The sequence below is a fragment of the Staurois parvus genome, unplaced genomic scaffold (assembly GCF_062004578.1).
Source record: "Staurois parvus isolate SC_StPar_1 unplaced genomic scaffold, SC_StPar_1.0 ptg000286l, whole genome shotgun sequence".
Taxonomy (NCBI): domain Eukaryota; kingdom Metazoa; phylum Chordata; class Amphibia; order Anura; family Ranidae; genus Staurois; species Staurois parvus.
Genome location: NW_028318082.1, coordinates 1,658,981 through 1,676,485, shown reverse-complemented (window position 1 = coordinate 1,676,485; position 17,505 = coordinate 1,658,981). Strand labels below are relative to the sequence as shown.

General features: G+C 41.0%; 1 protein-coding gene across 5 annotated transcripts in view; it reads left to right on the top strand.

Annotated features, from left to right (window-relative positions):
- CAMK2A (calcium/calmodulin dependent protein kinase II alpha) overlaps positions 1-17,505 on the top strand; it is a 346,233-nt gene that overhangs the window by 212,461 nt on the left and 116,267 nt on the right. The gene's annotated exons all lie outside the window — the stretch shown is intronic.

Genomic DNA, 17,505 nt, shown 5'->3' with positions numbered 1-17,505 from the left:
CAGCCATGCAAAGCAGTGTGCATGAGCTGACAGAGAGGAGAACTGTTTTGTTTACAAACAGTTCTCCTCCCTGTCGAAGATGCTCGGCAGTCACTGGGCGCCGGCGACTAATCACCGGCCGGGACCTGGTAATTGACAGCTGTGGCCGCAAATGGCGGCACGGGTAGGGTGCACGCGGGCCTTGCACACGCCCCCAACCCGGGAATGCAAAATAACATGTGTATATATATGGGATTTTGTGCGCCCGTGCCGCCCTGTAGCAGTATTCCAGCTATAGGGTGGTCGGGAAACAGTTAAATACACCGTGGCATACACATAAATCAGACCCTTTCCAAACAATTTAAAGATAAATAGACTCAATAGAAAAAGTACATGTTTTTGCCACATACATTGCATTAGTAAGACCTCATATTAAATATGCATTTGGGCAAAGGATTTCCTGTATTTGGAAGAGGTACAGAGAAAGGCTTTTAAAGCTCAACTGAATCCGCAATTTAAATCAGCTAAATACTTTTTGGGGCATAAAAGTCATAGATGTTCAATGTCTCAGTTGGTTTTCTTTCTGAATAAGCCAAAGGAGTAAAAACGTCTGTTCCCTGATAGCAGCTGTAGAATGGGACTTCTAATTATTGTGGGGAGACATCAGTCTCTCTGTAGAGGTCAGACACAACCAGAAGTACTACAATCAGCAAAACGTATGCTCAGGGCTGCAGTTAGAAATCACAGGACCCTGTACAGCCTCTCTCAACCAGGGTGCCTTGAGGTTTCTTCAGGGGTGCCTTGGCAAAGTGTCTAAAAATTGCCCAAAACATGTATACAAGCCAGCGGGTGGAACAAGCCTTCTTTTTAGTTATACAAAGTCGCAAGTTTTCATTGCGCACCAGTTAGGACCTTCTAGCCGCCGGTGTCCTGACAACCAATGGCATCATCATTTGATAAGGAGGATGTCAGCTGCCTGCACAGCATCCTAGTTTGACCCTCCCCTGCCCCTCTCCATCAGTGCTGGGGTCACATTAGCTCAGTGATGAGGAAAAACAGAGGGGAAAGAGAAACACTGGAATACTAGTCTGTACCAGTGTGCAAAAGTGTGATTGCTCTGGAAGAATAAATTGCCTAATGTTGGGTGTCCTATGTGTGTGTGTATGTTGCTGCATTACATAAATCTATTCGAATAGTTTTTCACATTTTAAAATGGGGTGCCCTTTTAAAATTATGGACAGTCCCGAGGCACCCTTTAAAATTATAGACAGTCTTGATGCCTCAAGACTGTCTATAATTTTAAAGGGTGCCTCGGGATTGTCCATAATCTTAAAGGGTACCTTGATTGAAAACAGGTAGATAGATAGAAACACTGGCCTAGAGCATCAAAGAAAACAGCGCAGTGAGAGTGACTGTAGTTTAAACCTCACTAGGAGGTGTACCTTTATTGCAAAAAGAGTCAATGTAGATCACAATGGAAAGCCTGGGCCAGGATGGACGGCCTGTCCGCTCTGATGTGGTAGTATAGGACAGAGAGAACTCCTGTCACCAGTGGTGGACCATGAGACTGCGGCGTCCCGGAATTATGTCACCGAGGTCTACGGAGGAAGCGGGAGGGAGGTCGAAGATGGAGGCCGGTAACCTAGACAACGCAATGTGCCTTATCAAGTCTACTAGTAACCTAGACAACGCAAAACGCTTACCGGCCTCCATCTTCAGCTTGTGGTCCAAGGCAGGATCCTCCCTCCCAATTCCTCTGTAGAGCACGGTGATGTCATTGGGGCGGCACAGTGGCTTAGTGGTTAGCACGTCTGCCTTGCAGTAAATGGGTCATGGGTTCAATTCCCAACCATGGTGCCTCCTGCATGCAGTTTGCATGTTCTCCCTGTGCTTGCGTGGGTTTCCTCTGGTTACTCCAGTTTCCTGCTACATTCCAAAGACTTGCTGGTAGGTTAATTGGCACCTGTCTAAATTGGCCCTAATATTTGTATGTATGAATGTGAATTAGGGACTTTAGATTGTACACCCCTTGAGGGTTAGGGACTGATGTGAATGTACAATATATATACAGTTGCAAGGAAAAGTATGTGAACCCCTTGGGATTACGTGGAGTTTTGCATGAATTGGGCATAAAATGTGCTCTGAACATCATCTAAGTTGCAACAATAGAAGAACACAGTCTGCTGAACATAATACAACGCAAACATTAGATGTTGCCATGGTTTAATTGCACATAACATGTAAACATTCACAGTGCAGGGAGGAAAAAGTATGTGAGGCCCTAGCTTAATGACTTCTCCCAGAGCTAGTTGGAGCCAGGAGTGAGCCAACCTTGACTCCAATCAGTGCGATGATATTGGATGTGTTGCTGACAGCTGTCCTGCCCTTTAAAAACACACACCTGTTTTGGGTTTACTGGTTTCAAGAAGCACTATCTGATGTGAACCATGCCTCGCAGAAAAGAGCTCTCAGAAGACCTACGATCAAGAATTGTTGACTTGCATGAAGCTGGAAAGGGTTACAACAGTATCTCCAAAAGCCTTGATGTTCATGTGTCCACGGTAAGACAGACTGTCTACAAATGGAGAAAGTTTAGCACTGTTGCTACTCTCCCTAGGCGTGGTCGTCCTGTAAAAATGACTGCAAGAGCACAGCGCAAAATGCTGCATGAGGTAAAGAAGAATCCCAGAGTGTCAGCTAAAGACCTACAGAAATCTCTGGCACATGCTAACATTTTTGTTGACACATCTACAATAAGGAAAACATTAAACAAGAATGGAGTACATGGGAGGATACCACGGAGGAAGCCATTGCTGTCCAAAAAGAATATTGCAGCACGTTTGAAGTTTGCAAAAGAGCACCTGGATGTTCCACAGCACTACTGGCAAAATATACTGTGGACAGATGAAACCAAGATTGAGTTGTTTGGGAAGAACACACAACACTATGTGTGGAGAAAAAAAGGCACAGCACACCAACATCAAAACCTCATCCCCACTGTAAAACATGGCGGAGGGAGCATCATGGTTTGGGGCTGCTTTGCTGCCTCAGGGCCTGGACGGATTGTTGCCATTGATGGGAAAATGAATTCCAGAGTTTATCAAGACATTTTGCAGGAAAACGTACGACCATCTGTCCGCCAACTGAAGCTCCGCAGAGGATGGGTGATGCAACAGGACAATGACCCAAAGCATACAAGTAATTCAACAAAACAATGACTGCAACAGCACAGAATACGCCTTCTGGAGTGGCCCAATCAGAGTCCTGACCTCAACCCGATTGAAATGCTGTGGCATGACCTTAAGAGAGCGATTCACACCAGACATCCCAAGAATATTGCTACTCTGAAACAGTTTTGTGAAGAGGAGTGGTCCAAAATTACTCCAGATCGTTGTGCAGGTCTGATCTGCAACTACAGGAAACGTTTGGTTGAGGTTATTGCTGCCAAAGGAGGGTCAACCAGTTATTAAGTCCAAAGGTTCACATACTTTTTCCTCCCTGCACTGTGAATGTTTACATGTTATGTGCAATTAAACCATGGCAACATCTGATGTTTGTGTAGTATTATGTTCAGCAGACTGTGTTCTTCTATTGTTGTGACTTAGATGACGTTCAGAGCACATTTTATGCTCAATTTATGCAAAACTCCACGTAATCCCAAGGGGTTCACATTTTTTTTCTTGCAACTGTATGTAAAGCGCTGTGTAAATATATATATGTAAAGTGCTATATAAGTACCTGAAATAAATAATTCTGGGACACCGCAGTCTTGTGGTCCACCACTGGTGACAGGAGTTCTCTCTGTCCTATACTACCACATTAGAGTGGACAGGCTGTCCATCCTGGCCCAGGCTTTCCATTGTGATCTACATTGACTCTTTTTGCAATAAAGGTACACCTCCTAGTGAGGTTTAAACTACAGTCACTCTCACAGCGCTGTTTTTCTTTGATGCTCTTGGATTCACTACAAAGGTGTTTAACACAGCAGCAGTTGGGTGCTCATGTTTCATGCATTTCACGCATTATATTTCCATATATGGATGGCTCTTTACTGCTCTTGGATTCATTGACAGTTTATCCCTGTACAGCCTACCTGATAGCCCCCCCCCCCCAAAAAAAAAATAAAATAATACAAATACACACAAATTATTAGACACAAACACAAAATAACTTACAAAACTAAATGTAAAAGATAAAACTGTATTGAATTAATAAATAACATTTTGTGTGTGAATTAGGTCTTGGGGCTCATTTACATGGGTGCTGTGGCCTGTACATTGTGAATCAGTGATTGCAGCTGTGTACAGGCAGCCTATGTTACGTATAGGGACACAGCAGCTGTACGAATACAGTCACAAGTCCTAATTAGACAGGCATGTGGATCTGCATTTTATTATAATATGTGGGTGCAGGTGTATGTCCCCAAACACAGTGTGCATTCAGGACCACTCACCCACACCTGCACACTTGTCAAATTAGGACTTGCGACTGTGTTTGTACAGCTGGTATGTCCTCATAGAGTGACAGGCGGCCCCAGCCGCACAAACAAACCATTCATTCACACTGTATGGGCCAGAAAATAGGTGTGAATGAGCCTTTAATTAAAAAAATTTTTTTTTCACATTTTTAACCACTTGCCCTCCAGAGGATTTACCCCCTTCCTGACCAGGCCATTTTTTGCTTTACGGCACTGCGCTATTGTAACTGGTAATTGCGCGGTCATGCAACGCTGTACCTAAACTAAATTTATGTCCTTTTTTCACACAAATAGAGCTTTCTTTTGGTGGTATTTGATCACCTCTGGGGTTTTTTATTTATTGCGCTACAAACAAAAAAAGGCCGAAAATGTTGAAAAAAAACTATATTTATTATTTTCAGTTATAAAAAATATATAGTAAACTCAAAGGTAGTCATAGATTTAGGCCAAAATGTATTCTGCTACATGTCTTTGGTAAAAAAAATCCCAATAAGTGTATATTAATTGCTTTGTGTGAAAGTTATAGCTTATTGCAATTTATGCCATTTCTTGCTATACAGTGTTGTGCTAGTAACTGCAGATTGTGAGGTCATGCAATATTGTACATAAATTAAATTTATGTCCTTTTTTCACACAAATAGAGTTTTCTTTTGGTGGTATTTGATCACCTCTGGGGTTTTTTTTGTGCTATAAACAAAAAAAGACCAAACGTTTAAAATAAAACGATATTTTCTAATTTCTGTAACAAAAAATATGCAATAAACTCAAATTTCATCATAAATTTAGGCTGAAATGTATTTTGCTATATATCTTTGGTAAAAAAAAATATTAATTGGTTTGTGTGAAGATTATAGCTACATCTACAAATGGTGGTATAGATATTGGAATTTACGGCATTTTTTTGCTATACGGCGCTGCACTAGTTTAACTGACAATTTCAAGGTCATGCAATACTGTGCATAAATGAAACTTATCCTTTTTTCACACAAATAGAACTGTCTTTTGGTGGTATTTGATGACCTCTGGGGTTTTTTGTGCTATAAACAAAAAAAAAGATGGAAAATTTTGAAAAAAAAATTATATTTTCTCATTTCTGTCATAAAAATATCAAAAAAACTCAAATTTTGTCATCAATTTAGGCCAAAATGTATTTTGCTACATGTCTTTGGTAAAAAAAAAAATCCCAGTAATTGCATATTAATTGGTTTGTGTGCAAGTTATATCGTCTACAAACTATGGTATAGATACTGGAATTTACACAGATTTTACTTTCTGATTGCCTATCACATTTCATGAGGTGCTTAAATGCCAGGGCAGTACAAACACCCCCAAATGACCCCTTTTCTGAAAGTAGACACTCTAAGCTATCTGCTGAGAGGCATGTTGAATCTATGGAAGATTTATTTTTTTCCACAAGTTTACGTAAAATGACAAAAAAAAATGTTTTACACAAAATTTTCACTTAAAGGATATATTGCTCACACATGCCATGGGTATATGTTGAATTACACCCCAAAATACATGCTGCTTCTTCTGTCGAGTATGGGGATACCACATGTGTGAGACTTTTTGGGAGCCTAGCCTCATACAGGAGTATGATCCAATGATTACTTTGAAAACCTGAAGGTTTGTAACTTCCTCATTTCGCTTCCTCACTACCTATCACAGTTTCGGAGGCCCTGAAATGCCAGGATAGCACCAAATGCCCCCAAATGACCCCTTTTTGGAAAGTAGACACCCCAAGGAATTTAAAATGAGGCAAGTTGATTATTTTGAAGATCTAATTTTTTCTCACAAGGATTTGAAATATATAAAAAAAAGTTTTTGTTTACTTTCTTCAATTTCCAAAAACTTGTGGCAACAAACAAGATCTGCAAAATACTCACCATGCTTCTTATCAAATTCCTTGGGGTGTCTACTTTCCACAAAGGGGTCATTTGGGGGGGGGGGTTGGAGCTATCCTGGCATTTCAGAGCCTCCGAAACTGTGGTAGGTAGTCAGGAAATGTAATGAGGAAACAAAGCCCTTTAAAAGCCTGAAGGTGCTTATTGGATTTTTGGATCCTGTACTTGGCTAGACTGCCAAAAAGTCTTTCACATGTGGTACCCCCATACTTGGGAGAAGTAGCAGAATGTATTTGGGGAGTAATTACACATATACCCATGGCATGTGTGAGCAATAAATCATTTAAGTGACGACTTTGTGTAAAAAAAAACCAAAACTTTTTTTGTCATTTTCCAAAAACTTGTGGTAAAAAAAATAATTCTTCTACTGACTCAAAATGCCTCTCAGCAAATAGTTTGGGGTGCCTACTTTCCAAAAAGGAGTCATTTTGGTGGGGGGGCCTTTTATGCCCAGCATTAGAAGTTTATGCCGCACATCACTCACTTTTCTAACCACCTGAAGACCAAGCCTTTTCTGACACTTTTTGTTCACCTTAAAAAAAATCTGCATTTTTTGCTAGGAAACTACTTTGAACCCCGAAACTTCCTAGACACCCTTGTGAATAAAACGGTGGGTACTGCAATTTTTTTATGTCACATAGTACAAACGCAAATTAACCTCCCTGGAGGTATTCCCGAGTGCAGCTCGGGGTAAAGTTTCAGCACCACAAGTGGTAACCCCGAGCTACACTCGGGAATACCTTGCAGTGTTGCTCCGGGATCTCTTCTTCACTTACCTTGTCCTGCGCTCCCGCAATGTCCCTCCTGCAGTGTCCCGCGCAATGTCCTCTGGCCGATGCCAGCATCTGGCTTCCGGGTTCCATTCCCTGCAACGTCAGGACGTACAGGGAGGGAACTGGTGGGAACTTTTAAAATTTTAAAAGTGACATTCACTAAATTCACTAAAATCACATAGTAAAACATTACTGTATCAAAGCATTTCACATACATTTTGTCCCGAGTGCTTTGTCCTGTGCCCTGCCTGCATTTTTACTGTTCTTTCTGCCTGGAAACTGAGAAAAGCCCATGGCGTCCAAAAAGCGTCCCTTTAGGTCAAAATCCGTTTTAGACCAGCTAGAGAACAGTAATAATAAATTAGAACCACTTGCAGAATTGAGTGATAATGATTCGTGGGGAAATTCGTCATCAGACACTGAAAACGATTTTGCGACTTTGCTCAGTGATGTGCAAACTTAGCGCTATATTTCAAATTTCAGTGTTTTTGGTTTGATTATATTATTGAATTAAATTTATTATTATTATATTATTATTTTTTACAATTATTTATTAAATTATAATTTATGATTTCGTGTTTCAAATTTTAACATACCCGGAATGTTTACTAGACTCTTGTTCAGACAGATTTCAGTGAGTTATTCCTAAGAATTACAGGCCTGCAATAAAAAAACGACATATTTCCATGCAAAAAAATGTACCGCTTTGAGCACAGAAATATGGACATAATCAGACCACTAGGGAGGCTATAAAAAAACACACCTTTTTTTACTTTTAATGCACAAAAACACAATATATTGGCCAATTGTTTGGTAAAATATAAAAGATGATGGTATGTCGAGTTAATAAATACCAAACATGACATGCTTTAAAACTGTGCATGCCCTGTGCAATAGCGACAAACTGCATACATTTTTAATATCCATAGGTGACACTTTAAAAGCCTTTACAGGCAATCATTTTAGATTTACACAGCAGTTCTAGTTCTAGAATTACTGCCCTTGATCTGACTTTCGTGGCGATACCTCACATGCATGGTGCAACCACTGTTTACATACCGACACGGGGTCAACACTTGCGCATTCAGGTGCACGCGTGTGGGGGGGGGCGAGGGTGCTTTTTTTTTCCTTTTAGTTATTTTGGTTTTTTCATTATTTTTACAGTGTATTAGTATTAGTCCAACGGTGACGCTAATACAGTGATCAGTAAAAAAAATCTGTACACTATACTAATGACACTGGTGAAAGGATAGTGAAGGAGTTAACTGGAGGGCGATCAGGGGGTTAAATGTGACCTAGCTGAGCTTTTAATGTAAAAGTGTAGTGTTTTTACTCACGTGGATCTGCTTTCTTCTCTCTCTGGGACGGAATGTGCCCAGGGAGAGAAAATTGCACAATTTCCTGTACCTGTGTAAATGTAACAACAGGTACAGGAAGATCTGTGATAGGCCATGGATCAATCAGCAGATCCAGGCTGAACATTACTGGTGTAAATCTGTTGATTGATCTCTTAGACACCGAATCACGTCACTGTACTGTTGGCGGGTGTGCGAGTCCATGGCCCACGATCACGGCGGGAGTGCAGAGAGTCCACCCTGTAGCAGTATTACTGCTATAGGGCGGACTTAAAGCAATTAAAAATGTGTTTTATTTATTTATTATTTCAAAACGCTGTGGGGGGGACCTTTAAGACAGAGTATTGGATTAAGGACATTTTCCTCCATCCCTTTCTCTGCAGCCTCAGCTGCACTGGACAGTGAAAGAACAAACACAGTTTACTATGCTACAGTTATGAATGAACAAAGTGAGCAATCAATACTGATCACCAGCTTTCATTATCCACTTCCTGCTAGGCCTATTATAAAAGCCAGGTGGGACTTTCGTTGCTCAGGGTGGACGTCATGTGACGTCCTCCCGGAATGCGGCCACGCTGCTGTGAAATCTGTCACTGGCTCTGTTCACGGGGCCACTGCTGACCAAAGACCAATCACAGCAGATCACATGTCACTTATAAACAAAGAATGGCTTTGATTCATGAAATTCACTGGTATAAGCAATCATAATGTGTAAAAAAAAAAAAACCTTATCACCTACCCAGAGTATATTCGGTTGGGCACAGTGTTAAAAAAAAAATCATTAAAAATAAACAAAAAATAAAAAAATGTAAAATTTTTTTTTTTCTTTTTACATACAGTCACCAGCCAGTGCCCCTGATCACCACCACACCAGTTATATGATGACATTGTACTGCACTAGTGACAGTATGTAAAAAAAGATTGTTAAAAAAAAAAACATTTTTTTAATTTTCCCAAAAATTACAACTTCAGAAATCTCACCCTGCCTCCTACTAAATAACTTGGACAGTCTATTTTCCAAAGGGGGAGTCATTTGGGAGATATTTTTACTGTCCTGACATTTTTCTGCAAGAAATGAAATGTCAGCTGTCAGTACATGAGGACTGATCGATTTTCAGATATATACCATAGTTTGTGAACTTTATACCTTTCCTATACACTAAATAATAACCACTGATGTGTGTTATCTTTAACAAAGAAATGTAGCACAATACAGTTTGGCCTAAACTTATGAAGAAATATTATTCATTTGCAAATGTTAGAACAGTAGAAAAATGCGTTTTTTCCAAAATGTTCAGACTTTTTTAGTTTATTTAGCAAAAAATAAAAACCCAGTGGTGATTAAATACCATAAGTGAAAGCTCTATTTGTGTGAAAAAAAATTTATAAAAATGTCATATGGGTGTTGCATGACAGCACAATTGTCATTAAAACTGAGACAGTACTAAAATGGTTAAAGTCAGAATTCTTGCTCAAAGCTGGTGACTCAAATTACTGAAGCTAAGGGATATATGAGAGCCAGAAAACCAGAATTTTAGGAGAGGAAAACTTCAGCAGCCTCTACTGTATATATTGCAATGGGTTAGTGTGTTCTATGCTATAGTCCTTGGAGTTAATTTTTTAAGTCATTATAAATTTTGTATTATAGGTGCAGACTGAACTAACATTCCTATTTTCAGTCATTTTTACACCCTGTGATAGAAATGTGACTTTTGAAAAGTAAAAACAAGGTGGTAAGGTGGTACAAAAATGTCTTTAATGTGGATGTTTATTTCAAAAACCACGCTTTTTTTTAATTGAGGTTAGCTGAGGAGCAATAACAGCCTTATTTTCAGCCACATTTATTGCATTTTTAGTTGATTTTAGTGCTTCAGGCACAGATTAAATGATTTTCCCATAACCACCTGAGTGAACTGTAATGTTCAATTATTTTTCAAGTTAGAAATAATAACCATATTCAAATCTTATGATCATAGCTGGCTAGGCAAAATGTTTAGGTAATAAAAGTATGTAAACCCAGTCACCCTATTTAAAAACTAAAATTTCCCAAAAAAAGCTGTACCTGTAAAGAAAAAGCATATACTTACCTCTGCTGCAACCCACCTTGCCAAAAGCTGTTCTGTGGAAGAGACATTGCTGGTAAAGGTTTCTTCTAAAACTGACAATTTCAAGGGAGACAATCTTCTGTGTCCCTCATAGAACTCAGTGGTTTCTTCTTCCGACCCCTACATCACTACTGTATTCTATAGTGACATGGAGGTCAACAAGGTGAGCCATTGTGTGCAATGGTGTATACACCTGGAAATGTTGGTTGAACAAGCAGAGACTTCATCCAATTCTTCTTCTTCAGTGGAGCAGCATTTGGCAGTGTGGGTGGCAGGAATGTTAAATGTACACCTTCTTCTTTCAAAGGGCAGCTTTTGGAGAATATCAGTTTGGCAACAAGGTTACTTAAAATATCTATTTACAGTGAAACTCCAGCAAAAACTTTGAGTGGCCCTGTCTTAAGTTGTTTTTAGTGCCAGTGTTGATGAGCTTTGAGATGCTTCTGTGACAATTCACTTTCTTACAAGCGTAACTGACCAGCTTCAGCTGCTTGCATTCCTGTAGATTTGTATTGGTAGAGAAGCAGTTCTGAAGCAAAGCCCGTCAACACTGAACTTTACTGTGGTGCCCCTACTGGGAGATTACCCCTCACTTCATGTCACAGTGTCCACCATCTGATTTGGACCCATGCTGCCCAATACCCAATGGGCAAGAGTGCTCGCCACGTTTATAGAGCAAATTGAACTGCCATGGGAACTTGCTTTATCTTTCCTCTTGCATGCAATCTAAATAAAGTCTTCTGTTGGGTAAGTCTTTGTATATTACTAGAACAAGTGCCTTATGTATTACTTCAAAGCAAATAATGTGGTGCCTTATACCATCTTCAAATTCTCTGATGATGGTATAAATAAGGCTCTACACAATAGAGGTACCAGAAATCAATGGTATGCGCCCTATAAAATAATAGGCTGAATATTTATCTTTCTTCCCTGCCAGCAATAAGGTTTCTTTCACCATTCTCTACACCAGGGATCTCCAAACATTCCAAACAAAGGGCCAGATTACTGTCCTACAAACGTTTGGGGGGCCAGATTGTGGCCAGTGGGGGTAGAAAATGTCCAGACCCGGCACCATTGAAAGTAAAGAATGCCTCAGGTGTGCTGTTCAGTTGCATAGTACTTGTGGTCAGTAGGAGGAATAGTGTACCGTCATTGGTATTACTGGGAAGATTAGTACCTCACCATTGGTGTCAGTGGATGGAATAGTATCCAATTGTTGATATACATGGGAGAAATAGTGCCACATTATTGGTGTCAGTTGAGGGAATTATGCCCCACTCTTGGTGCCAGTGTTGAATGGTGCCTCAATGCATTGGAAGGAATAGTGTTGTAAGTGCTGGATAAAGGCTAGCAAAAGTTTGAAGACCACTGCTCTACACCAATAGAGATCAAAGTAGTGAAATAGTTAAAAAAAATGTGAAAACCACTTGCAAAGAGAGAGTGTCCATTCTAACATGCCCTGCCACCTTTTCCTCTGATCTTTGATCTCTTCAAGAGCTATTGGCGCTAATGCTGTACACTGTAGTTCCACCCACTTGAACCATTTCACTACCAAACATAGTAGACACGTAGGGGCTGGCTACTGAAACCACAGCATGCAATGGGATTTAAGCGATCAACACACGCAGAGGTGTCAGATGTGAAGATTCTGATGAAGGCTGTAGCTCCTAAGCAGAGCAGAGATAAGAAGAATAAGTAGAAGCATAGCTGATTATAAACATTTTTTCATTTTTAGATGTTTTTAAATCTGCAGCAGAGTTGCTTTAGGGGACTGTGATTTGGGATCAGGATTGGGAGGCTGTATGACTGAAGTGGTTAATAAAGCTGAAGTCCAAAGCGAACTATTATTTTAGGCTGGTACATATCTGCTGCATCTGCCAGTGGTTGCAAATGTCACCTATACTGTTTACAGAATTTGTCATCCCGTAACATTTGCAAAGGATTGTTTGCCACTCACTGTTGATGCTAATAACGCATAATAGGTGCACTTAAAGATAAGTGCAGAAAAATATGTATGTAATACCAGACAGTGTACATGTTTCTTCTTAGGAAATACAGAACATTTTGTCCAGGCTATAAATGGCCTAACTATTCCAGCACATTTTTAAAAGAATTAAGAGCAATTCAGAAGATGGCTAATTTATCTTTACATGTCTGTACAGCAATTGATTTCAATAGGGTCAGTCTGATTCAGACCTTTCCCGTTTAATGACACAAATGAGACCTACACAAGAAAGGTTGGTCTATGGGGTTTGAAGTAAATTCTAAAGAACTTGAGTAAATGTTTAATCATGTGTTTATACTGGTTTGAGCACCACCCATGGCTCATAAAATTTTAATACAGTAAAGCTTTATATCATCTGCAAGTCATTATGGCAACCTTAATTAGCTTAGTGAACAGGCCTTCTGTGGTTTGCTGGATTTGCTAAGCAGCATCTGATATCTTAAGATACTGTATCATTAATGGTAGTGCTAAGGCTAGAGGATGTCATGACTGCACAATCACTTCAAAATCATGTGTTACTAACAGGATGGAAAGACTAGGTGTGTACTAAAAGTACATACAGTCAGTGTGTATATGTGTTGATTTTTACACTCATAACAATAAATGCCTAAGAAGCTCTTTCTGTCTGTAGTCACCCCAGTATTGACTACTTTTAGGTGATGGACAGAAAGGCTCCTTTCACTCGGAGTGAAGTCTGCTCCACTCAGCAAGCTATCCACCAGCAGATCCTCTGCTAAATAGGAGCCAAACAAGATGGGTTTCAGTTTTTTTACATCTGTGCCCATTCAGGTTCTGCCTGGCAAACCCATACTAGCTTTATTAGCGGTTGAGTGTAAATGGACTCCACTTTCCATTTACATCAGGCTACCTCCAATCCGAACAGATCCATTCCACAAAAAAGGGAAAAGGATGCAGTCAATTTCTGTTTCTTTTTCAAGACCTGGACGGACCCAAAGGTAGGTAGGATAAATAGACACAAGTCCGTTTACATCCACCTTTGCATAGGGCTGCATAGACCTTCTGATCAGGTCTGCCTGTAAAGCTAACAGACAGACCAGATCAGAATGTCCATGTGAAAGTGTAAGCCGTGTAGCGGGGTGGGCTCCCCAGTATACAGTGAAGTCACGAATGAGGAAAGCAACCCCAATACCAGCTTTTGCCACAACAGAAATTTACTTAGATGTGGCAAATAAGCACAACCACAAATGCTGGAAACATACAATAAATTTACATACACCCAGCCCAAAGGCTGAGACCCTTGTGCTGCACAGCACGACACCTTCTGATGGATGAAGGTAGAAAGTGAAGTAATTTACCTACTGGCGGGCACAACTAAGCTGCCACACCTTACCGGTTGTTACCCTAAAAGAGCAGGAATCAGTGTATGGGTGTACGGTATGGGCTATCCTGCGGTGCAGCACAACAGCTTACAATCTTACACAAATCTACAGTATTCCCCCTCCCATAACTGGTCCTGTAGCACGTGCCTGAGTATTCCTTCTGAGAAAAACGCCAGTCTGGCTTGAGTGTGTAGGATTTTATCAGCTCTTCAATGTAAAATGTCACTTTAAGTTGTGGAGTCCTTCCAATAATCAGTGACAACACTTGTGGCCTGACACAAACAGAGACCCTAACTAACTAACTATAGGCGTAGACTCAGTCTATAGGCGCCAACACTGAAATGAGGTGCGTGCACGATCTTACTGACCCGAGTCTGCTTTGCATCCACTGGTGACTCTGAACAGAACAATTGTCTTTCCAACAAGCATGCGGTCTTGCCGTATATGTTGCTAAGTTCCTCTGCTCTCATCAGCCTTCTTGGCAGCAATCTCATCAGCATTCCTGACAGCAATCTCATCAGCTGCCTGGCAGCAATCTCATCAGCATTCCTGGCAGCAATCTCTGGTTACTGAGGGATGCATTCACACCTGGATGTCATCTGATTCTCAGCTCACACGGCCCCTTCATTCAGCATCGTCCCAAAACATGGCTGTAGTCTCCTCTTCCTGTTCACTAAACTTTAACTCAGAGTGCAAAACCCCACCTCTTCATGAATATACAAATATCTATGCAGTCTGAGGCTGTGTTAGAAAAACAGTGACATCTTGTGGCTAAACCACAGAATGTCAGTCAAAACATTAATTTACTTCCACACAGTGTTCAAACAATGAGAGCTGTTTTCCCATCTCACAAAAGGGCCCCTAAGGTTTTTCAGGGTTTTATTGCTAGCTTTGCCCTTGCCGGTAACATTTCCTATTCTATCATTAACAATTTCCTACTCTATCAAAAATATGTGCTTCTACATACAATTTAAAGCTTAACTACAGGTATGGAATTTCATTGGGTAGCACTACCCCCTTAGGAGTTGCTGAGTTTTTTGTCCCCCTATAGTCCTGCACAGCCAGGCAACACACATTTTCCACAGAGTTGCACTCAGAGTCAGTAAACAGTCCTTGAGCTTGGTTTTCTGTTTTCTTACGGGGTGTTGAACTTGTATGGGGTAAGAGGTGTATGGGATGCCCAATGGAACTGCAAACTGAGGACAAACTCCTTAGCAACTATGTACAAGATTTTACCCAGCAGAAACTCTTCTGGAGAGCTCTCCAGCCTCCCTAGACCTCAGATAATCCTCTTTTTATTCAGCTGCCTGAGGGAATCCCTGGGCAAGGGAATCCAGTGCCTGCCACTTTAAATGAAACAGTCCTGGGTAAGGAGCTAATCAGATTTCCCACCAGAGTGCTCTTTTACCCTTAACTGGCGCAGGAGGTGTAGAACTACTCACTCAGTCTCAGTCCTGTGAGCAGATTTAGATAGGTGACTGCCTTCAAGCCTACTGCTGGGCCAGCTGCTTTCTTAGCTCTAAAAGTGGTCCTCTCTCTGGGGATCAGTGAGTCTGAGCAATCCTCCATTCCAGCGCCCTGCCTGTAGGTAGGCCCCTTCCCACAGAGCCCCCACCCAGGTTCTTGCTTCTCAGCTTCTTCACATCTTCCACCCAAATTCTCCTGCCACTGAGCAGGCACAATCACTTTTAAGGGCTGTCCTGATCCCATGCCAAGCCTCCTGTTTGGGGATTGGTCAGGATCCCTCAAGAATGCAGACCAGCCCTTCCTCAACCCCTCCACTGCTTCTAGAATAATTTCCAAGATTCTAGAGCAGGGGGAGGTATCAAGGAACTGAACTGCAGAGCCTCTCATTCCTGACCCAAGTTTGACCCAGCTGACTATTGCCCAGGCTGCTAATCAGCCTTTCTAACTGATAAATAATCAGCTAACTCCCCCTAGCTAACTAGGAGGGTGCTACAATGGCATAGTTGCATTGATCCAACTTGGACCAATGTAAGTATGCATATGCCATACGTGTTGGACCGCTGTAGAAAAGGAAAACCTCTTTAGTGTTCAATGCTACTACTGTGATCATTGATGTCTTCCGAGTCCTGCATCATGCAGCTAGCTGCTGTATAGTAACTACAGGGGATTGCTTGGTCAGCACAGGCATCATTCACAAAACGCTTTGCAGTTTTCCTAGCTGGATGACATTTAGGGCATGTGTCAACAAGCTTTGGACTTGTGTCAATGGCAGCAGTTTGATATCAGTTTGAGAGTTTGAGGCTCTTTTGAGATCATTCAGAGTTCACTGACAGGTACAGTACATTTGACCTGAACATTCTTCTGACATCACCACTGTGCTTTTCTATGCAATGCGGACTGATTATTGCTGATGGGAGGGGCTAGAAGGGTACAATACTAAAAATAGCACAGCGCCCTGCTTTAGTACTGATAGCAAGAGCCCTCAGCATGTGATGCTTGCAGTGGGTTGGCTCTTGGCCCTTGATGGGTGGATGTCAGTCTAGAGGAGTGAGCATTCTTAGGCAGGTTGCATATGCATACAGTCCCCTAGGTAATACATAATGTGATGCTGAGCTTCCATGATTGAAAGACCTAAAATTTATTGAATGAAATGGTTGGGTCAGGGACAGTAAGGCTAGGGACAAAAGGGCTAGATGATCCTAACCTTCCTCCAGCCAGGAAATAGAATGCAAAAGCTTAAAGCTTGTTGAAATATTTGCAAATGCACCAAAAAAAACTTTATGTACACACTGCTCCTATACATCCTGAAGCCAGGGTGTATAAGAGATGATAGAAGCTGAAACCTGTGCATAAAAGGCTTTAGTAAATCAACCCCACTGCAGAGTATATACACAGTGTTACTAGTAATGTTTTCAGCTGTAGGCATGTGCATGCACACTACTGCTGTGTAAGTTTTAGATGTTATTTTGTAAAATTATTTTAAATATATTTCTTCTTCCTAATCTTTCTTTCCTCTTGCCTGTTCGCACCTTTTCACATTTATTTTGAATGACAACCCAATGCACTAGACTAGAGCACCACAACACATGGTAGCACTCTACTGTGCCTTGTTCAGTGCAGAAATGCTGCATGGCCATTTTTTTTTAGACATTTTGGTTCATTTTGGTTAATTGCCAGCCCATTCATTTGAATGGGCTACCTTACCTCAAAGCACATGAAAAAAATGTGAGTTAACACACGTATAGTTACATAGTTAGTCTGGCTGAAAAAAGACAAAAGTTCATCCAGTTCAACCATTTAAAAAAAAAAAAGCATGATGCAATTTGCTCCTGCAGGGAAAAAATTTCCTTCCTGATCCTCCTAGAGGCAATCGGATATTCCCTGGATCAACCTTACCTATAAATGTTAGTATCCAGTTATATCCTGTGTATCTAAAAAAGAATCCAGGCCTTTTTTGAAGCAATCCACTGAGCTGGCCAGAACCAACTCTTGAGGGAGTCTATTCCACATTTCACAGCTCTCACTGTGAAGAAACCGTTCAGTGTTTTGAGATTAAATTTATTTTCCTCCTTGTCCTCTGTGATGACCTCAGGGTGAATA